The 23,309-nt window shown below is 44.6% G+C and overlaps 1 protein-coding gene across 1 annotated transcript in view; it reads right to left on the bottom strand.

Moving 5' to 3' along the window:
* CDC5L (cell division cycle 5 like) overlaps positions 1-23,309 on the bottom strand; it is a 472,644-nt gene that overhangs the window by 448,407 nt on the left and 928 nt on the right. The window lies entirely within an intron of this gene.

Raw genomic sequence — 23,309 nt, 5'->3', positions numbered from 1 at the left:
AAAAATAGGGAGTAAACTACTCCCACTTCCAAATCTTATCTGGAGCACTGTGCACCTATTTGCAATGCTGCCTACATAAGCTTCCCCCAGCAGCTTACTGTCTCCAGAGCCCTGGTTCTCTCCCTCTCTCAAGCTCCCTGCCTCTGCAACTCATCCAGAACAGAACTGCAAGGCTTATCCTTGGCCTCAAGCCCAGGGACTGCATCTCTGCGGCGCTGAAATCCCTCCACTGGCTCCCTGTGGCTGCAAGGATCAAGTTCAAGACCCTATGCATAGTCCACAAGGCTTTCTGGGTCCTACCGATCTGCAACTTTCCCTACTTAAATACGGTCCTTCCCGAGCCCTCCGCTCATCTACCTCCAACCTTCTTGCGAGTGAGCTGGTTCTCCAAGCAGAGATTGGGAGTGAGATCTTTATCCTCTGCAGGGGCCTCCCTCTGGAATAGCCTCCCTGCCACACTCCGGAGCCTGTTCTCCTCACGTTCCGGAAACTCATTAAGACATTCCTCTTCTCCTCTTCCTTTTCACTCCCTCTACTCTGCTAACCTTTCTCTCCACCCTCTCCCTCCTTTTCCGCACAGCCTGCTGACTGGCCGCCTGGTGTACCTCAGTCTCACAGGTCCCTGGCACCCTCGCCAGTACTCTCGGACTTGCCTCATCGTTACTGCACTTGGTCAATGACCAGTGAGAGTGGCATCTGTCAGCATTTACCCCAGCTTCTGACTGGGCGCACTTGGTGTCCACGCCCGCCCCCTGTACTTGTCCTCCTCCCTTCCCTCTCCTGAACCTGTCTGCGCACTTGGACGATTTTATTTATGACGACATAGCCGAAATAAATAGACTTTTCATACAACACAAGTAATAACATTCTCACATTTAGAAAGTAACACTCAAAGGGAGTACATACATTGGGTATGTTGCACAAGCACGGCATTAATAACCATTTTAAAATGTCACTAAATCTAGTTTGTGAAGTATTTTTATCACTTCATTAGTTAATAAAATGGTGTGCCCTGCAATCAGTCTTTCCCAGAACTCAATTGTATGCAGTCCTTCCTCCCTGTGAACAAAGCGTTTGAGCATAGTTGCTCTTAAATTCTCGGTACCAGAGCAATTGATCATAATGTGTTGTAACGTCTGTATCAATGGCATTATACAAAAATCGGAGAGTATATTTTCGGGAGATTATTTTATCATTTTTATTTTTCTTCGGAATAGCTTTACTTCTCCAGTGGCTAATAGATTGACCCGAAATCTCAGGAAAGTTGATCTACATGAGGCACTTGGATATTTTCTGAGATATTTGATAAGGTAACCCCAGGGTTTATCAAGTTGAGCGCGGGTTTGGCAATAACTATGAGCAGCCGATATGGTATTGATACAGGCGTTTCTGTACATAGTTGTTTTAACTCTTTGTGGATTGTTTAGGAGATCGGCCTCTGTACTTTGACAGCATTTAAGTATTTTATGAGCTTCACTGGTTAGGTTGGTCAGGAAACTATTGCACTTGTCATTTAGCATCATGTTGATGTTCTCTCTTAAGGATCCCTGCTGAGCAAGCCTTACTGCTCTAAAAAGGGATAGAACCTTACATGCAACTTCAAGTGGATTAGACGAGAGACCCAGCTCGTATCTTAGACTACATATTAGAAGGCTTAATGGTAGGCCCAGTGTTTTTTTTTCCAAATTCCGCCTTCAAGCCTATCCCAGTTTGTCTTCTTGGTCATTGGATTGGTTTCCACCCCATCTAGCAACGAGGGGGTTACTTTCGATTTATAGAACCTTATCAGAGGTAAAACTGAGAAGAGACAGTAAGTAGTCATCAGTGTCTTCATTTGACAGATGAGCTGATCTGCCTTGGCATCTAGCAAAGTCTCTAATGCTGCTACTGTTGGAAATAAAGTGGAAACCCAGATAGGTGCTCTCATTGTCCATCGGGACTAACTGTTGGTTTAAAGTCCAGCTAAACTTGGAGAATATTTGAGAGGCCTTTTGAATTTAACTATTTGGGATTTTGTTGGATTTATTCTTAAGTCATGTGTTACTTTGTGCATACAACTCTAGGGCATTAAGCATTCTTTGTAGCCCCAAAGGTGCATAATCAAAACAAGGTTGTCTCCGTAAGCAATCCAATGTATTTTTTTCTCCTCCAACTGTCAGACTGGTCAAAGCTGCAGAACCCAAGTGTCACCCCAAATCTGCAAGATACAGATTGAAGAGAAGGGAGGCCATTATGCAGCCCTGCGTAAGCACCCTTCTTGTTGTTATATCTTTGGTTAGATGGCCTTCATGGAGAAGGACTATAAAATCGGTAGGAGTAGCATTGGGATTCCCCATGCTTGCAACTTGTTCCACAGGGGCTCTCTATTGATCATATCGAAGGCCTGTGAGAGGTCAACCCTGGCACCATACAGGACAGGGCCCCCCCCTTTGGCCCAGGATTTTTCACATATCATGCTCATCAGTTGACCATTTGAATTACCACTTTACGGAAACCTAACTGAGGCTTCCATAGGCTTCAATTTTTTGTGACCCATTTTCCAATTCTCTAAGAATGAGCCTTGAAAAGATTTTCCCATCAACATCCATCAACGCAAATGGATGATAGTTCTTTGGATTCAGTCCATCGGCTTTTTTTGTGGATTGGTATGACGTTTGCTCAGGTCCTAGAATCGGGGACATTTTTTATTGTCCGATTATTTCCTTTAATAGTCTACCCAGAATCGATGCTCACAAGTCTAAATCAAGTTCAAGGGTCTGATTAGAGTCCATTTGGGCCAGCCGCTCGTGAAGAGGAGGATTTCTTAATTAGATTTGCTATTTCTTCTTTTGTGAAAGTCAATCGCCATAGAACATCCTTACTTATGGTGACAAGATGGTTTTTGATACAGGAGGCTGAAGAAATCACACCAAGTTGATTCAGATACTACATTGCCTTGGAGCAAGCCTTGGAGGGGTATGCTTATTTTGACTAGAGACCAAAAGTTCCTGGAGTTATTTTGTTGGACTGGTGCAAGCATAGGTTCACCATCGGCCTGCATCCGTGATTGTCTGGGGTTTCTGAAAGTATTTTTCAGAGATTTCAATTTTGCTGCATAATTTATAGGGCTGGGATTGTCTCGCTGAAGGGCACAAATCGACTTCCTCAGATTCTTTTTCTTTCGACTGTTGTACGCATGATTGAGCTTGAGATTTAGGTGTCTTTCTTGGTCTTGGAGGTTTTAATTCATAAGTGAGAGCTGTAAAGGAATTTGGTTAACACAGGTTTTCTATTTCCGAGTTAAAAGCGATTTCCCAATGACGTTTCATTCTTTGGTTCAACACAAGTCAATTTTTCCTAAACTCGCTAATTTGGTTTTTGCCTCAGTTGACTTCTAGTTCCAGTGCATAAATGTTTGCTGTTGTCTTGCACTTGATTTCAAATTTTGCTTCCAGCATATTATGATCACTGGTTGCCTGTTGTGTAATCTGAAAAGGAGAGCATTCATGAAAGAGTATCAGAAAGAAACATGCAGTAATGAATGAGCCCTTATTTCCTTGTTACCATGTCAGTTTGGGTGGGATGTCGCCCTCTATGTTTCCATTAGCCATAACGAGTGCCCAATCGTTCATGAACCGGGCCCACTGTTTTCCTTTCTGGATATTTTCACAATTTGTATATTATTGGAGATGCACTGAGTTCAAATCCCCAGCAATAAGTAAGTTAAAGTCTTTGTACACTTCTAGAATGAGAATCACTGACATCAAGGATTGCAGGAAGGATGTTTGTGGTGTCACCGCAGGATTCCAATTTAGGCAGATGACTGCTATCTTTACAGGAGCTGGACAGTTCTTTATCAGGCCAACAGCTAAAATGCCAGGGTAATGATTACTGATGATAAAAGATAGTTGAATTGCGAACTGCAATTAGTAGGCCAGATGGTCGGCCACCCTTCTGATTTCAGGCTAGTTCATGAAAAGTTGAAAAAGCATCTACTCCTATTCCCTTCATGAGCCATGTTTCTTGGAGGAGCACAACATCGAAATTGCCAAAGATGTATTTCCAGATGTTAGGGTTTTTAAATGAATTTGACCCACGTGTGTTCAAACAGACCACGCTTAAATCTTTTTTTGGCTAGAGAGAAACATTTATTAGTTCCAATTGCACTAATACCTGGGTTACTATATCAGGAGGCATAAGATAGATTTCCATCTTTGGGCTCAGATTTCCTTCCACCACTTCCTCTTTTCTTGGCCAACTGGTCCCAGTTTTATTCCAACGTGGCTCTTTTGGTTCACTTGGGTCTCACACTGCTGAGTCACCATATTCCTTATCGGGGAACCTCTGGCACCTTGATGTTTCTTTTACCAAGATCATAGCTTGCATCCATCAAAGCTCTTGGACTGGTGCGAGTTCCACGATACATGCTTGCCTTATGTAGGAAAAACGCACATATTCTAAGTCTTCAGAGGAGAAGACTTATAGGGTCTTTTTTTGTTCTTGAATATTTATAGAAGAGTGCTTCTATTGAGGGGATAGCCAGTTCTACTATTGGCTGAACCTTCAATCCATACTCTCGGAATAGCAAAAGGACTGCTCTTGGCTGTATTGATGGAAATATTACCTTTGCCATCTTGATTCACCGACTGACTCTCAGTTTCTTGTTGTGCAGAGACTGCATTTATCAGATTGTTTTAGCTCTGAGGTCTAACCAGATTGGGGTCAGCCGTTTGATTCATCATTCCTCTGGAAATGACATGTCGTTTCGGTATTGTTCGCTTCTCTGCGAGATCGCCAATGTTTTCAGGCTGTGCGGTCTTTGCTTTCTTTAAAAATATTATTGTGGCCAGTTTTAGCATGGTACTTTGACCCATAATTTTATTTTCGACCATGCTGGAAAACTGGCCTGATGGTTCCTGGAATGCTCATCTTTCTAATGAGTTATTTGATAATGGTCTGCTGGTATATCTTTTTTTGTCTTCTTTTGGCGATCTCATTCACTAGTGTTTTTTGCTCTTGTGTTTTTTTCCTACTGCTCGATTATTTGGAATTCTCAGACTTTCCCAAAGAGCTTAGTGATGACACATTTGTTTGAGAGATCCTGTTGTCATTTGGCCCTTTACACTTTTTCTTGTTGTTATGTGCCGTTGATTGGAAATTGAGGAGCTTTGTACAGCCTGTGGTTCTTCAACAAGTTCTAGTGGTATAGAGTATGTTTTAGACTCATTTGATTTAGGGGGGCCCGGGTCATCTATCTGAGCAAGTCTCATGAACTCTTCCAACACTGATTCGGACAGGGGAGTGCCATTCAAATCGCAGTAAATGACTGCTTAAATTGCATGTTCCGGTCCTTCCCTTCTAGATGTTCCATATAAGGATTCATTGATTTAATTGTTAAATGCATTTGTTCAATGTTTGTAGTTTCTTTCGTTGCTTTCCCCGAGATCTTTGAATGCATCTATAAATGTGCATGCTCAATTTTTCTGAATGTTGACCACAGCTCGTTTACAATTTTCTTTATCTGTGGTCATTTCCATCAGGGCACTTGTATGGCCTTGTACTTCATATTTGACAAGTTCAAACACATTCACCAATGAGTTTAGGACAAAACTCAGAGCAGACAGTGTTTTGGTATTGACTTTCCCTGTAGCTGTGCAGTCAGATACTTGGGACTGTAGTTGGTCTGGATCCTTTTGAATGCTCTCATCTGTCCTTTCCACCGGATTTCTGTGTGTTTGTCTCTGCTGTGACTTCGTGTTTGCTCATATTTCCACCTGTCTGCGCACTTGCACGAACGCACCATGCCTTGAAGATCGTCTGTTTTTCTCTCATCTCCCCTCTTTGCATGGTGGTGCTTCAATGCACTTGGAAAAACTGCAGAATCGTGGTCAGACCCATATCTACACTGTTAATTGTATTATCTGCACTTGTTCCATGCACCCACTGTGCCCATGCAGACTTGCATCGTTCAGAAATTCAAGGGCTCCGAATGACTGTTTTTTCCCCGTTGTTCCCTCCCTCCTTGAGCGCTTTGGAACACCTGATTTGTGTATACACACTTTAGAAATAAACAATACCATATGTGCATCATGCTTCACTGCCAATCTCACAGCACCTCCATGTAGAAACTTTAAAGCATAAGCAATACGATTGACCCAAGGGGCGCTACAAACGGCACCGGGAGAGGGCCAGAGTGGGTCCAGCCCATGGCAGCCAACTGCCATCGTTCAGACAAAGAAAATTAAACCCTTCCAAAACCCACTCTCGAATACCCATATGCTGAAAATATACAATTACGAGTACACCATGATCAAATTGCATGAAACGTAAAAGAAAGTACGAACAAACACGCAACCCCCATTATCAAAGATACTAAGCACATCATCAAGACCATGCAAGCTAGCAGTGTCACTACAAAACTGACAAAAGCCAGAATGAAAGGTGGCCAATAATTGCTGCCCGATCCAGTGGTTTAATTTGTCCGAGACCACTCTTTCTATAAAAAAATAAAAAGCAGAGAAGTCACAGTCCGAAAATAAGCAAAAGACTCAGCAGCTGAATTATGATTTATTTTAGGTGAGTGGAGACATGCTATATTTTGAGCGAATCAGGGAGAACATTTGATAAGTGGAACACAATCAAACCAGGTGGGTGAGTGGGGTGAAGGGCAGGTGGATGTTTGGTGTCCGTGGGAAAGTGTCGGTGAAGGTGGACCCGGGAAGTCTGGAATGGAGGAGGGGGGAGGAGCAGGTGGTGCTGAATTGGTTGAGTATAGGGCATGTGGGGCTGAATGACTGTCTGCATCGAGTGGAGAAGCGCGAGTCGAGGGACTGTGCAGTGTGTGGGATGCCTGAGATATTTTTTTGCTTAGGTGTGAGAGACATGATGAGGGTTCGGTTGTCTGCGCTGGGTGTGGCTGAGATGAGTGGGAATGCTTTGCTGGGAGGTGACGGGGTGAGAGGCAGGAGGAGGAGCAGTGTGTTGGATTTTGTGAGACAGACGGGGCGGTGGGAGGAGTTGTGAGTGTATGTGGGCTATGTGTTGATTGGTGGGTTGGTGCACATCATCCTATTGGATGGGGAAGCGCCTGCGCGGGTCCGCCCACGCATTCGGTAATTTAGAAGATTATTTGGAACAAGTAACATTAATAAAGCCCCCAGCCATCCAGCCTCCATCACGTCTCCAATGGCTTCTCTTGGACATTCAGCTACCTCATGTTTGACTCACACTCCACATTACCACATTTTCTTTGAATGTTCTCAAACCTACGATAGAACACCTCCCTTCCTTCCGCACACACCATACCCATCTCTGCACCTCTTCACTCACCACCCTTCCCAAATTCCACACTTAACCCCGACTTACCTCAGAGCACCTGTCATCACTTTCACTTGCATAGGCTCACTATACAAAATATCCCCTTTCCTTTTCACAACCCCCTTCTTTATCATCACCCAATCGCCAACATGTATTTCCGCAGCCTTCCACCGTCTTCATTGGAGCATCTCAAACACGCCTCTTTGTTCCGGTCATCGTTCCTCCTCATATCTTGGCACTACTCAGACCGCCTCTCTTCCTAGCCAAGGAGGACACATCTTTGTATTCCCCTTCCTCCCTCATCTCGAATGGACTCACCTCCATCGATGCATGTGGTGACATCCTTAAAGCATACATTTGTCGCTCATGCATTCTCATTCCTTTTGCCACACGCACCCGTCAGCCGTATCACATTCATAAAGCTGCTGGTCAACCTTTCGACAGCACCATTACATTCCTGATGATACAAAGCCATCCTCTTGTATACTATTTTTCATATACTCACTCTTAACCCTCCTCACAAATTGGGTTCCATTATCGTTAAGGACACTCCCGGATATCCTACCGTTCCAAATATCTGCTACAAAATAAAAATCAGTCACAACAACCGCACTTGCTTACCTCAATTTTTAATTCAATCTATCTCGACAATAAATCCAACACTGCCACAATAAACCTTCCTTGACCACACCAAACATCCACCAGCCCCAAACACATCTATAGACATTTCATCCCACATCAGTCTTAATCAAAGGCTAATAATCGCCTTCAACTACTTTCCTGCCTTCTCACACTTGCATCTTTCCAGCCTCTTCTCAATGGCCCTATCAAAACCAGGCTAGCAATAATCTTCTCTCAACACAGCCTTTGTCCTCGAAATCCCAATGTGTCCCACATGGGCAATATCAACCAATTTTTCCCTCAACGATTTAGGTACAACCACTCTCCCCCAACGATACAACAAACCTCCCTCAACACGTCCCATTTCCCAAAACTTCCATTTATGCACCATCCACACTCAGTGTTTCGCGCTTGAAATATCCTTATCCTCCATGTCTTGTTCCCATTCGGCCCTTCCAATAACACCATCATGAGTCAAACACTTGCTCCGTTCTCTCCTTTTTCCACTTCTCCTTTGCTTCCACCCAGTCGAGACAGGTGGTTGGCCATAAAATTCCTTCTCCCCAGACTCACTTCCATTGTGAAAGCACTGCCACCCACCTATTGAGTCCCTTTGATTCACATATCCTTCAGAGGCCTATGATCAGTTCTCAAAACAAACTCTGCACCCCATACAACATTTTGAAACTTCACCACCCAATGCCATGCTAAAGCCTCCTTCTCCAACACAGAATACCTTTTATCAAGTCCACGCAACACTCTTGAGGTATGCACAATCAACCTTTCTTCACCATCACTACACATCAGCACGGCCCCAACACCCACATCACTAGCATCAACTGCAATTACAGACTTTCTACCCATGTCAAACTGTTCTAAAAAAAAACTTTCCATATCAATCTCCTTTTTTCAAATGGTGCAAAAGTCTTACACATGCGCTGTTCCATACAAACTCCTCGCTCTTCCTCAACAACTTCCTTAGTTCACCCAACTTGTCTGAAAAATTCTTCACAAAATTTGACAGATCATCATCCTTGAAAACGATCACAGCTCTCCTTTTGTGTGTGACACCTCAATCTTACTAATACAATCCAACATCTACCTTTTCCGCCTTATTCCTTCTGCCCTTATCTCATGCCCTAAACACTCCACGGATTCCTCCCGAAAAACACACTTTTCCTTCCTGTCGAAAAATACACTTTTCCTTCCTCAGTGTTATTCAATACCTTTCCCAGTATTCGCTCATGTTACCCCAATGTGTCTGCGCAAATCAATGTGTCATCCTGGAATCAGTGGACCCCTGCTATCTCATCAACCAGCTTGTACAATATTTTCTGAAATACAGAGGCCGCTGAAACCAAACCAAATGGCATCCTATGAAACTAAAAAATTCCTTCATACGTAAGAAATGCTGTCAGTTTCCGCGACTGTTCCAATTCTAGCTGATTGTAAGCTGATAAGTCTAACTTTGTAAATATCTTCCCTTTCCCAATCATTGCCAGCATCTCTGACATGGTTTGTTTATTCATTTATATGGCGCACCGGACCAAAAGGTATGAGGGCGCAGGAGTTACAAGGAAATTCTCAGCTTAGTTACAGTGCTGTACATTAGTTACAAAGTGTACATGGAGTAATGCAGTTGCAAAGGAAGCATTGAGTACAATTACAGTTTATACATATTTACAATATTTATAGCAAAGATGTCAGTTATTGGTCTTTATTCTTTAGCCACTGGATGCAATTACGTCTAAAGTGGTGGTAGGTTTGCGGTGCTCTTATGGAAGGTGGTAAGGAGTTCCAATGTTGGGATGCTTTCACCTGGAAGCTATTGCCGCCCATTTTCATATGCTTAAATCTGGGAACGGAGAGCAGGTTTGCATTGCTGTTTCGAGTGTGTCTAATGTCCGTGTATCTGGTTATTCTGTCGACTAGGTAGCGGGGGGGGGGGGCTGCATTATTGAGGCATTTGTGAGTAAGGGAGGCTACCTTGAGCAGGATTTTGTTGGTGGTAGTGAGCCAATTTTGGGTTCTCCTAATATTAGAGATGTGTTCTCTCTTGGGGAAGCCGAGCGCTGCTCTGAGAGCATTATTTTGTAGGATCTGGATTTTGTTAACCCGTTTATTGGCACCTACATAGAGGGAGTTACAGTAATCCAGTTTAGAAAGTACAAGGGCTCTGGCTAGAGTAATGCAGCTCTGGATAGATAGGAAAGGTTTGGCTGATCTTATAAGCTTACATGTGTAGGCGATGGTGGATGCCATAGAGTTGACCTGTTTATGGAAGGAGAGGGTGGAGTCAAGGTAAATACCAAGGGTTTTAACTTCTTTGTCTACCTTGATGGAGTTGCCATCTATGGTGAAGCTGGTGTAGTTACAATTCAGTTTGTTTAGGTTAGTGGTTGATCCCAGGATGATAGGTTCAGTCTTGTCATCATTCAGGCATAGACTATGGGAGGCCATCCATGCCTGGATGATGAGGTACACCTTGTTCACCAAGGCCAAATCCATATTGTAATCTCCCGTCAGCAGAATGAGGATCTGGGTATCAACGGCATAATTAGTGTAGGTGATACCCAGAGCGTCGAGATCATCAAACAGGGGCTTAGTGAACACGTTGTACAGTGTGGGGGAAGACAAATGACCCCTGAGGGACTCCGCATGTGATGGGAATGGGGTCAGCCGAATCCGAAGTGGAGAAGACACGCATGTATCTGTTACTCAAGAATGATTTAATCCATCCAATTGCTTCTTAAGAGAAGTGGGCAGCCGAGTCTAAATGGTTGCATTGGATTTTGTGATCAACAAAATCGAATGCTGCCGAGAGGTCTAGGGGAATCAGTAGGGCAGTTTTCCCATTATCTCTCAGAGTGTCATTTTGGGCCTTGAGATCAATGAGGGCCGTTTCTGTCCCGTGTTGGGGTCTAAAGCCTGATTGCCGGATACCTAGGAGATGGTTTTGTTCGAGGTATTTTTGCATTTGTTGATAAGCTGTCTTGTCTAGGATCTTAAGCAGAAAGGGGACGGTGGTGATGGGCCTGTAGTTGGTGGATAAAGATGGGTCTAGGGATGGTTTTTTTAGTAAGGGGAGGACCCAGGATTCTTTGAGATTGTTGGGAATGGTACCTGAAGAGAAACAAGCGTTGATGAGTTTGGTAATGAATGGTGATAGGTCTCTTGCTGCATCTTTGATGATTTGTGATGGGCAGAGGTCACTTTGGCAATTTGATGGTTTAAGGCCAAGTATGATTTTTTCCACTTCTAGTGTTGAGACTTCTGGAAAAGCTGAAGCGGGTAAGTGGGTTGGGGGTAGGGTGCTGATGAGTGGGGCACAGGGGTGTATTGTTGGAATTAGTGTTGGCTAATGTCTCTTTCTTATTGTTAATTTTAATTTGTAGGCCTGCAACTTTCTTAGAGAGGGCGTTTTGGAAACTGGTGCACCATTGTTTGTCTTTCAAGCATGTATCTGGAGCTAGGATAGGCGATTCTAGCTCTTTTAAGATGGTAAACAGTTCTTTAGTACTGGATTTGGTTTGTAGTATTCTCTGGTTGTAAGATTCTTGTTTGGCAAAGATAATTTCCTTCTTATAAGTGGAAACTATTTTGTTAAGGATCTGTTTGTTGATGTCGGTGGGGGATGGTCTCCAAATTTGTTCCTTTTTACCTTTCTCTAGTCTGAGCTCTTTTAGGTGGGTAGTGAACCAGGTGTTCAGGTGTTTTATCGGTTTACATTTTCTTAGTTTTAGCGGTGCAATAGCGTCAAAGGCTGAGCGCATACTATTGTTATACCTTTCAACAAGGTGATGGGGGGTTGGAGTTGGCCGAGTGTTGGTTCAGGGTAGGGAGAATGAGGGGGGATATGTTTTTCCTGCAGTTATGTTTGTCTTGCTTCTCGTCGGGATAGCTATGGCTAATGAGTTATTAGTGATGGGGCTAAAGGCTTCAAGTGTAAAAGTGAGGAGGTGGTGGTGGTCGGACCAAGGTTGGGGGGCGATGGCGGTAATGGAAGCCACGCAGTTATGGTCAGCTATCCAGTCAAGGCTTCTCCCTTTATTGTGAGTGGGGGAGGACGTTCTTTGGGTGAAGCCTAATTCAAGCAGGGTATTGTTGATGGCAGATGCTTGGGGGTCTTTTGGGTCATTGAAGCCCAGGTTAAAATCTCCTAGGAGAAGGCTCTGGGTAGTGTTTTTTAAGTTGTTCGAGGAAGAAGTTGAGGTCTTCCTCGAAGGAGCCTAGAGGTCTGTAAAGTAGGTGGATGGTAATAGTTTGGGAATTGGTGGTGGGGAGCTTAGCTGTGAGAGATTCACACGAGTTATGGTTGGTGGTGTCAAGTTTAAGATTGAGATGAGTTTTGGCGATTATGGCGAGGCCTCCGCCTCTGGATTCAGTTCTGTCCACTCGGAGGATAGTAAAATCCTCAGGGATGGCTGAGAGAGCTGGGCCAGCGGCAGCATGAAGCCAGGACTCAGTGATGGCTATGAAGTCTAGTTCTTCTGTCAGAGTGCAGAATCTAGTTTATTTGCAACATCTGTGAAAATACTTAGCTGGAACGTAGCTGTGTATGCAATAAACTGGACAATTTGGACTGGCTAGACTGGTTGAAAACCCATGATGTGTTGTTGCGCCTGCAAGAAACTTGGCTAACGGACGATTCTGTCCTACGTGCTCTGTTTCCAGAGTATTGGTTGGCATCCTGCGAAGTGGTCCGCGACAGGATTGGCAGGCCTTGCAACCCTTGTGCGCAATGCACTTATATGGAATCCCATTCTTATCCCTAGCCCCTCCAAACAGATTTTAATAATCTCTACTGCTGGAGGCAATAAAAGTGATAGCAAACCTGTGCTAGGTAATATCTATTTGCACCAAAAGGAAGATCTAAAAAATGTACTAACACCTAATGGGTGGCTAGCTGACTTCGTGGTTTATGAGATGGAGTCCAATATAATCACCATGAGCGATTTTAATGCTAAAACGTGTGATCTTGTAGACCTTGATTCTGACAGACATCTCCTTGAAGCCTTGTGTGCTATCCCCCCACCCCGAAGAGAAACTTGAAGTTAAACTCTGGCGACGCTTGTGGCACTCTTCTCGATGCTTGCCTGCTTCACACGGGTCTCATCGAAGTAAAGGTAGACAGCCTGGTGATGTCCCTTCTAAATGTACTCACAACAGGAGCTCCCTGACTGATTATTGTTTGGTGGATTGCTTTTCGTTTCACAGTGTACTTGATTGGTCCTTGAGCGCCCCGAAAGTGATCACAATCATGTGATGCTTTTATGGAAGGGGCTACCTACCAACTTGTGTACAGCACCCCTGGTTTCTTCCTTGTAATCCGTTCCATTTGTAAGCTCTAGGAAGCTACCCATCATCTTGGCAGGGGAGGAAAAGGCCGAGACACAAATGCTTGCTCACGTGCATTACACATTCCCACTGGACACATCTGTCATATGAAAAACGAATTGCTGTTTCCAACAAATGTGTTTTTCATCATTCTGACAGTCGACGGCAGGGCACATCCCAGGATGCTTCCTGGTATGACGACGGCGAAATGTAATCTGTGGTTAATTATTAGCAGCAAATCTGAAATCAGCATGGGCCACACACAATCTCAAGTGCGGATGTAAAAAGCTCTTGAAATATAAGAAGAAAGCGTTTACCGAGCTACAGTGGGAGCAGTTGTAAGAAGTCATACGAGACAGAAACGTCAAAGGTTTGGTCTCAACTGGTTTCAGAGATGGTCACCAGGATAGTACTAGCCCGATACTCCTTTCGTCCTAGGTAGCCCACTCTAGGGGTATTATGTACAAAAAGGCTCTCCTGGCACTGTTTTATATGACAATGTCCACTGCAATAGTACCATTACTTTCTCAATTGAGGAAGTACTAGTGGCTATTAAAAGCACCAAACCGGGAAAGGCTCCTGGCCCTGATGGAATTAGGCCGGAAATATTCAATTGGTTCCCTCGATGGTGGGCACCTGTGTTTGTCAAAGTGTTCAATTGAACTGCTTTTGCCTCGGCTCTTCCATTACCATGGACAAAGAACCATATTTAGGCAATTTTCTTCGGACCCTCCCCGTTACCTTCCAACATCCCTAGTAGACAGCGGTGCCAAGATCTTTGCCAGTTGCCTCGCAAGTAGGCTTGAGCAATGGGCTTTGGAGAATAATATACTAATCATCTACCAAGCAGGATTTCGCAAGAGTTTTACATCTGCTGACCACGCATTTGTCTCAGCTACTATATTAGATAAATATGTGTGTGTTAGAGGCAGTACAGTGTATGCAGGGTTCTTGGACCTAGCAAAAGCTTTCGATTCTCTTGACTGTTCACTCTTGGTTCCGCCACCGCTCTTGAATTTAATTATTTCCATGTACTCTAATACTACGACCTCAATGATCAGTCATCCAAGCTTTGGGGTTAGTGAGGAGTTTGCGACGAATAAGGGTGTTCAGCGGGGCTGCCCAATGACGCGGTTCTTTTCATTATTTTTCTTTCTGACTTTATGCTGAACCACTCGCAGAAAGGCCCGTTTTCGCCTAGTCTAAACAGAGTTCTCTACCCTTTCCTTTTATATGCAGATGATGCCATTTTATATGTTTTAACACCAAAAGGATTAAGTGCCGGCTTGAGCTATGCAAACAGTTACTTTGAGGCTACTGGCTTGAGCTTAAATCTAAACAAAACAAAGATAGTGGCTTTGGTGCAAACAAAAAGAAACTATTGGTCTGTGAACAATACAAATATTAATACGTTACTCAAATTCCTATCTAGGTGTGCTTTTTTCGAGCAACTGTCTATGGACTGCACATCTACAGCAGCTTAAAAATCGGCTACTTTCTGGCATGAGATTTTATTACAAGTATGGTAGCCTGCGTTTCAACAAATGCATCCAGGTAATGGCAGCAAAGGTTTTTTCATCTGGCCTGTATTGCAGTGACATCTTGGCCAGTTCATCGTGTATTGCCCTGAATCGCATCTTGTAAATGTATCTAAGGAAGTTACTTGGTGTGGGTCCTAGCACCCCTGGCTTGGCTATTGCCTTTGAAGTTGGTGTTTTGGAATTACCCAATCTGATCGTTTCGAATTGATCGTATCGTACATCTGGCCGAATTCGGCCGGTACCATTCGAATGACTCGAAACGATCAGATTGGGTAATCACTACCAAACATGGGGAACAGAGGTTACGGGTGCAAGGGGGGATCCCCCGCTCCCCATGTTTGGTAGCGATGGCCTTTGGAGGTAGCGGGGGTGTCCCTGCTTCCGGAGGTAAAAAAGAAAGATGAAAAGCTGACCCTGCGGCGCCGGATCTGACCCGCGTAGGAGGTGCGAAACTGACGCTGCAGGGTCAGAAGATAAGCAGACGCCAAGTAGAGGGTGGGTGGGGCGGGGGGTTCTAAGTTTAGCCGGATTTGGCCATGGCAAAATTCACCACAGTCACTTTGGCTACAAAGGCTTCTGCCACGGCCAAACCGTATACATCCGGTGTTTTAAGTATTGGTGTGTGTGCCGAATTTGCTTTCCTTGATTATTTTCGGAAAATACACTCAGGCCAGTCTAAAAATCTAAAAATCTGAATATTAGCAATGTCCTGGATGAGTGGACAAAAGCAGCTAAGATATGGTGAATACCCTTGGCATAAGAAGTGTTGGGCACCATCTAAAAAGTGGGATATCGATTTTAAACAGTTATACAAGGGCCAGGTGTCGGATGGTTTGAAAAGCAAGGAATCTTGAATTTAAATCTCGCAACAATTATGTTAAATCTCGGCTCATTAAGATACTTGGCAGTGGCAAGGTATTCTCACCAGGATTTCGGCACACTGAGCAATATACAGTCTCTGTATCTTTGCAATGGTTAAGATTAAACGTTTTACCACTCAGGGGCCGTATGTCATGGCACTTAGATCCAAGATCTGCACCTGTGGCAGTGGTTACAGCACTTCTTGTTTAACTGTTCAAAATTAGTTGATCTAAGATGCCAATGGCTTAAAAGACATTTTGTTGGTAATAATGTTAACTGTTTTGGAGGCAATGAATTTTGTTCTGTCTTGCGTCAACATATGTTTTGTTAATGATGCGAGTACATTCTCGCTGCTTTTAAGCATCTGGAAAGGACATTCTAATTATATTCCTACATTGTAGATGGTTATAAAAGTGCCCAATTTTATAATTGAGAATCTACGTTGTTAATATGGTTTTAACCTTGTAATCTGTATAAAATGTATTTTTGTAAATGGTGAAAGCCGAAATAAAGTATTCTTCTTCCTTCTTCCTGTTGTAAATGTGCAACTGGTGGAATCAACATGTCTTAACCAACTTTGCCTTCAGCCACTTGATTTTTAGCCATCTATTGCTTGCACTGAAGTCAAGGTAAAAAGAAAATGTTTAAAAAAAAAATAAATTGACAAAGCCAACAGTTGTAGCTTGTGTGCAGGTATTAGCTGGGCATTTACCAAGCATTGCAATCAAATATACCCAGGTAATCACACAATTGTGTGGCCAGGTAGTACCATTAGAGCAGTACCTAGCCAAAGCCTATAGTATGCCTTTAAAAATTCACAACTGTTAGCTTTGATATGCGTTAGAATGGAGTTCTAAACTCTGGCCTGGTGGACAGATGTTTAAGGGGCCACCATTGTTAGATAAACAGGGGACACTTCTAGGAAGATAGCGAGACCCATGTATGGTAGATTGGAGAGCAGTCAAGGCTAGGTCTCAGGAGGAGTGAGGGTGATCAGAGGCCTACAATGAGCGCCCACAGTCACACACCAAGAATTACCATTAGACAGACGTTTGCCAAAATATACTATTTATTAGGGTCCAAAGAATTAACAAAAATGAATAATGAAAAGCACTAGCAAATTACTGCACAAGCAACACACTATTTAAAATATGTACAATCTTTTTTAGTCAGTATGATCAAGTTAATAACTCCACCAACACCTGTAAGGTAAAAGGGTGGTTAAACTTTAGAGCACAGACAAGCTTCAGAGATGACAATCCCAACTTAAGAAGTACAGCCCTACGATGAATGAAGCCTTGTACTCAATGTTCGATGCACATGTAAATGTGCCCATTCGTATGTAAAAGTCACAAAGTACCTTTTTAGGAAGCTAGAAAATGTTAAGGTAAGAATTCTGAAGGGGTTAAACAAGTTCCAATCGTCAGGAGTGGATCTGCTTTGATGAACAAAGCTGTTCCCAACTTTCGGAGGACTTTAGGAAGCAGAGGCTATACAAGCCAAAGAGAAGACGACCACAAGTGATCCTCTAGGCGTAAAAGCGTATAGATGAACAAAGGGCCACTGGTAAGTGAGTTCACTACTCACCACCCTTAGCTCGGTCTTGGTTCAAACCTGGCAGGTCTGGAGGTTGTCATGGGAGGTTTGATTTCCCAGCTACAGTTCGGCTTCCAGGTGCATAGGCACTGCAGGAACGGAACAAGAGCTGTAAATCTTGACTCGGTGATGAACCAATGCAGCTCGTCTCAGGACACAGGAAGGAATGCAGGAAAACCGCCTTCAACGACCATCAGCCTTCTATCTCGCAACACAAAGGGGCTGGGACAAGGGTGCTTTGCAGGGTAAGCAATGATTCCTCAAAGTCTCGAGTCGAAACGCGACACTCCTACACGGTAACTCTGATTAGAGCTGGACAGTCCACTGGCTGGCCCAGGGACACTACCGAACAGGCTCAGTTGCAGGGCAACCAGGAGGCGTCGCGAGTAACCAGGAGGCCTTGACAGCAATTAGTTCTACCACTCCAAAAGGTTCGAAGCACCTTCGCAGGTGGTCTGAGCGCAAACAGGGCACCACCGGGACAACAACGGGATTCGGGTGCCAGCCTTCTTCTGCGTGTCTCAGGATCGTCCTTTGTTCTGCTCGGCTCTGACCAGTTGCTGATCTACTGGACTGCATTCAGGACCCCTCCTCCTATCCAAAGTCAAGCGAGTGTTAGCACTCGGCCCGCCAATGGGAAAATCTGCACCATGCATGCACACGAGTAGTGGTCCAATCAGGAACCATTGGGATTCTCGTGCACACCAGACATGGCACCAGTAGTGTAAATTGGAATCAGGCAGTCCTAACCCACTTCCTGGGTACCCACACAGGTGACCTGCAGAGACCCACGAAAGAAGCGGATTTCGTGGGGAACTGCATGCACAAATGATGACGTTTGATGTCGGGAAGACCAAGGGGTAGGGCAAAGGAACAGAAAAAAAGACCTCCCGGCAAAGCCATGATGGACACTAGCCACAGTCATGAGCCAAAACCGGTAAGGCTCTATAAAAAGTTATAAAAATACAAAGAAAAGCTACTACACCCAAAAATCCTTAGAGGGTGTCTAGGGTCAGAAAACAGAACCCATTGCGTGGTACAGTAATGTACTTGGCACAATGATAAACTGTTACCAAAAGTGGCAACAAAGAAGAAAGACTAAGAGAAACAAAGTTTCTCAATACTGACAGCCTGAAGGACACGTCAGTTTCCCCATAACAATGAACGAAAGCCCAGTGGAGTGCAGCTGAAGGCTGTGCTCCACTGTCCAAGTCGGTTCAGGATACTGTAACTGAATCAAAAGTGTGAAGGTGGGGGAAGCCATAATTATGGAGGGCAAGTTGCTTTTAGAGAAATCTTTCCTAACACTATGTTTTTTTGTCTAGTTTTGAAGGGTTATTAAGCCAGAAATTATTGGTCTAAAACGTTGTCCTTCAAGGAGGTGTGAAATTCAATTATCAGCTTTGTTTAAATAAAAATGTCTGCAGATTAGGGAGCATACTGCGGAATTTGATTGCAAGGCAGCAGCCACGTTAACAGTTGTGTGTTAAAATATTCCAATGGCTTTATTGGCATATTTTAACACGTAGCTGTTAACGTGGCTGCTGCCTTGCGGTCACTTCAGATACGTAGAAGTGGCAGGGAGGTCACTGAAATAAATGTACGCAAACCAAAAGAAAAGCAGTTGCTCTTATCAACCTTTATGTTTCTGGACCAAGTGGGGGGAAATTGTTTCAGCGTTCGCCATGCTTTTAAAGTGATCATGCGAACATTATTTCTTAGCAGTCTTCTGAAATGTTTTTGATTGAATCGTAGCTATAAACCAGCTCCAAATAGAATTTCAAAAAAGTCTTAATCAAGTGCATATTCAGCCACTTCATTGTTAAGCAATGGCTTGCATCTGATGCTTGCACTGAATCCCTGTTAAATAATTGCCAAAGGCAACAGTTTTGTATCTTTTAGACACTCGCATAATATACCATGGTACTAGCACTGGGCGTCTGCTCTTGCCTTTTATGGCAACCGTCTCCGTGAAAACCTGGGTATCACTGGTCAGGCTCTCGCGTGGCTGACCTCTTTCCTTTCAAATCGACCCTCCCAGGTCCAACTGGGTTCCTTCCTCTCCGACATCCTTTTCTCCACCTGTGGTGTCCCCCAGGGATCTAATCTCTCTCCCTGGCTGTTCAACCAGTACCTGGCACCCCTTGCCCACCGCATCGCCGCTCTCTGCCCTAATTTCCAGTGCTATGCGGACGATACCCAGCTCATTTTCAGGCTACCCTCAGCCTCCCCGTCTCCTTCCCTCATCTCCGACTGTCTGTCTGCTATCCACGAATGGTGTGCCGCCAATGACCTCTGCCTTAATGCCAGTAAGACTGAGATTCTAACTCATCGGTACACCCATTCCCTCCTTCCCTGCAGCTCTCTGGCCTGCCTCCCTTGGCCCCCTCCCTTCTCCTACCTGCAATGCAAAAAACCTTGGGGTCATCTTCGACTCCACACTCTCCTTCTCTCCTCATATTTCTGACGTCGCTAAGAAGTCACACTACCAGCTGCACCTCCTCAGAGGTATTCTTCCCTTCCTCTCCTTCCCCCAGAAGCTCACTGTCTCCCGAGCCCTGGTTCTCTCGAAGCTGGATTACTGTAACAGCCTCTATCTTAATCTGCCTGCCTCCACTCTCCGCCCTCTGCAACTCATCCAGAACAGAACTGCGAGACTTGTCCTTGGCCTCAAGCCCAGGGACCGTATCTCTCCAGGACTGAAATCTCTACACTGGCTCCCAGTGGCTGCGAGGAAAAAATTCAAAACCCTCTGCATTGTCCACAAGGCCTTCTGGGGCCTTGGTCCTAAATACCTTCAACTCTCTCTTCCCAAATATCTTCCTTCCCGAGCCCTTCGCTCATCCGCCTCCAACTCCCTCAGGGTCAGCCGCTTCTCGAAGCAACGAGCTGGGGGTAGATCTCTCTCCGCGGCAGGGGCCTCCCTCTGGAACAGCCTTCCTGCCTCCCTGAAACTTGAGGAGAACCATCTCCGGTTCCGGAAGCACCTCAAAACCTTCCTCTTTGCTTCTGCTTTCTCTCTCCCTCTCCCCTGCTGAACAGCTAATATTCTTCACTGATTCTGCAACTGGACCACTCTTAACGGCCTCGGTCCTGGGCCCAGCCACTCTCCACTTGCACTGATGCCCTGGAACCCCTCTGCACTGCGGGACTGTCTCTGTATCCCTACAGCCCCCCCCCCTTTTCCAGCACTTGTTCTGCACTTACCTTGCACTTGCCACCAGCTGGCCCTATTTATTTATTACTTTATGCCACTTACCTTGTACTGCACTTCCCCCCCTCCCCTTCCCCCCCTCCCCTTCCCCTTGCACTTTTCCCCCTCCCCCACCCCTGCACTTGCGCGATCTGAAGGACACCTGGCCTAGTAGGATCGCTGTCTGTCTCCCCCCCTTGTTCCTCCCTTCCCTGCCTCGTCGCGCCTTGAAACACCTGTGTATAGGCGCGTTACAAATGCCATATTATAACATAACATCATAACATGGTATACCGTTTTGGCAGTCTACAAAATAGTCAAATCCCTTGGCTTTGCCTATGTGTATATATATATTTTAAGATTTCTTTTTAATTGAGGAAATACAAAGATAAAGACATTCCATAATATTATAACTGTTTCCACAACGTAATTTTCTCCCCAAATAGACCTCCCCTCCCCAGAAAAAACCCTCCCCATCGGAACAAGCGTTTTCAAATGATTATTACACATGTTTGGGCTTGATCTGCTACTGCAAAAGTGTGGCACTAGGCACTAAACCTCCTTACAGCCTGTGAATCTCCTCCAGGTGTTTATGTTCCCCCTCTCTTCTGATTCTCCACCACCATAATGGGAACATCCTTCAGTCCGTCCCAGGTCCATCATGCATATCCTTCACACACTAACAAACCTTCTCGTCCCTTTTCCTCATCAACATCATACTAATATGGTGGGGCGTCGGGTTAGCCCCGCCTCTCGTCTGCCCCATAACTTAACTAATGAACATCCCAACCCCATTTCTGTATCGCTGGCCCTCATTCTTCCCTAAAAGTGCCTATATAGTCATGGACCACAGTTGTACATTTATCCATTATAAACATTAAAGTCTCTGCAGTCATTCAAAATGGCCCAGAAGATCTAAGCTCTTCCACTTCTGGGCTAAGGCAACTCTTCCTGCTCCAAGCATTGCTTCTCACATTCTAGGATATCTAAATAAGTAACACCCAGAAGAAGCTGAAGAGGATCCATTGGTAGGAGCTCTCCCGCGACTTCAGGCATCCACCCCAAGACATCCTTCCAGTATTGCTGCACTTTGAAACTGTGCCATCACATGTGAGCAAGGGGCCTCACATCACTGCATCCTCTTGGGGATAGTGGATAGGGACCTGCAACCATTTTAGACATTTTCAGTGGATCTCCGTGCCAGCTATGCAAAATCAAATCCCCACGAAACGCAATCTTAAATATCCTATCCCATTTCTATAACATACTATATTTGTTTTGAATTGTTTGAACTTTCATAACCAATTTAACACTTATGATCCAGTAAATCTGCCTTACGGTTGCCTAAGTTAGGTTTACCGGATCATAAACGTGTTAAGTTAGTTATGAAAGTTCATTTTGCACTTTAGATCATCCAGTGCTTTGTAGAACGTAAAATGCTCACATCCCACTACATTGTGTTCCTCAACAGTGTTATGCAGGTGGTCAATTGGCAGAGCAACGATTGATCGCAAAACTGATGGAACAGATCGCTGTGACCGCTTAACTTACATCCAGTAATCCCCTTTGGTGAAATAGCATAGCCTTGATAAAGACCCTGTGGTCGAAACATGTGTTGCCTTTCCCCATGTGAATAGCACTACAGGTGCTGCCACACCCCTGGCAAATTATGTGCCTATTAAATCAGGATTACATTCACAATTAAGTGTCAAGGCTCTTCATTCAACAATGCCATCACAGCAGCAGTGAAAAATTCTTGAATTCAGTGCCGAATCAGACAGGTTTTCCATCCATTCCTCTATTGGGATTAACGGCTGCTCTGGAAAACAAAGGCTGGATTATTCAACTATGTATAATTCCCTGTGCTGCACTGGGAATCTGGTGTGTCTCATTTGCTGTAGGCCACTTAAGCAAACATGATGCATGTGCCATTGTTCAACCTCCTATTCTCATTCTCTCTTATGAGAACTGTAGACTCAGATCCCATGTGCGGATCTTGATTCAGATGGTAAATTGTAGAGGTCTGCTTTATATATATAGCGGACTGAACCGTGAGGCATCTGGGCGCTTTGAACGGAAGAAGGTGGTAGCATCCAGTACAAAGAGCTGTACTGTTTGAATACACACAATGGAAAAGCCTGACGTCATGTTGCAAGGTGGATCAATCACGCAGTCACAAACCGTAAAGTCCAGGTACATGAAATAGAAAAGCCTGACCTCATGTTGCAAGGTGTCTACATCAAACATGCAGTTACAAATGGTAAAGTCCAAGCACATGAAAAGGAAAAGCCTGACCTCATCTTGTAAATACTCTAGGATAGCAGATTCTGGCCCAATTAAATGTTTACAAAGACCATTTCTCACCGCAAATACTTTCCTTTAGAGTAGACCATATATACTTACAGAGATTTTGCCATTTTATATAACATAAGCCTATTATGGGGATTGTTCATTGTCAGTTTCATGCCTGTGTGCCTGCCAACTTCCTGCCCCTGCCAGACACCAGGCTGCACATCCGCTCTGTTGCCTTGGTTCAGAACACGTATCGTTGCTCCATACATGCACTCTGGGGGTGCAGCCACACAAGGGTGCAACCCCTGCGCCGCAAACGAAGGGTGCCTGCCTCCAGTTTAGGGAAGCTCCAGCACAGTGTCATGTAAACTTAAGTATTGGTCTGTCCCAGCGCCTATCGGTTGCGGTCCTTAAATACACTTCACAAGAACAGCAGGGGGCCCCTGTTCTGCATTTGTGGTGGGTTGGCGTGATTAGCTACAGATACAGGACTCCTCGCCATGGTGTTCCTGATGCTTCACTAATCGCGCCAAAAAGGCAGTGAAGAGCATTAACAATGATGTGGGCGCTTT

This window comes from Ambystoma mexicanum, chromosome 4p (assembly GCF_040938575.1).
Source record: "Ambystoma mexicanum isolate Mex_15411 chromosome 4p, UKY_AmexF1_1, whole genome shotgun sequence".
In the NCBI taxonomy this organism is placed as follows: Eukaryota; Metazoa; Chordata; class Amphibia; order Caudata; family Ambystomatidae; genus Ambystoma; species Ambystoma mexicanum.
This window is presented reverse-complemented; position numbering and strand designations above follow the sequence as displayed.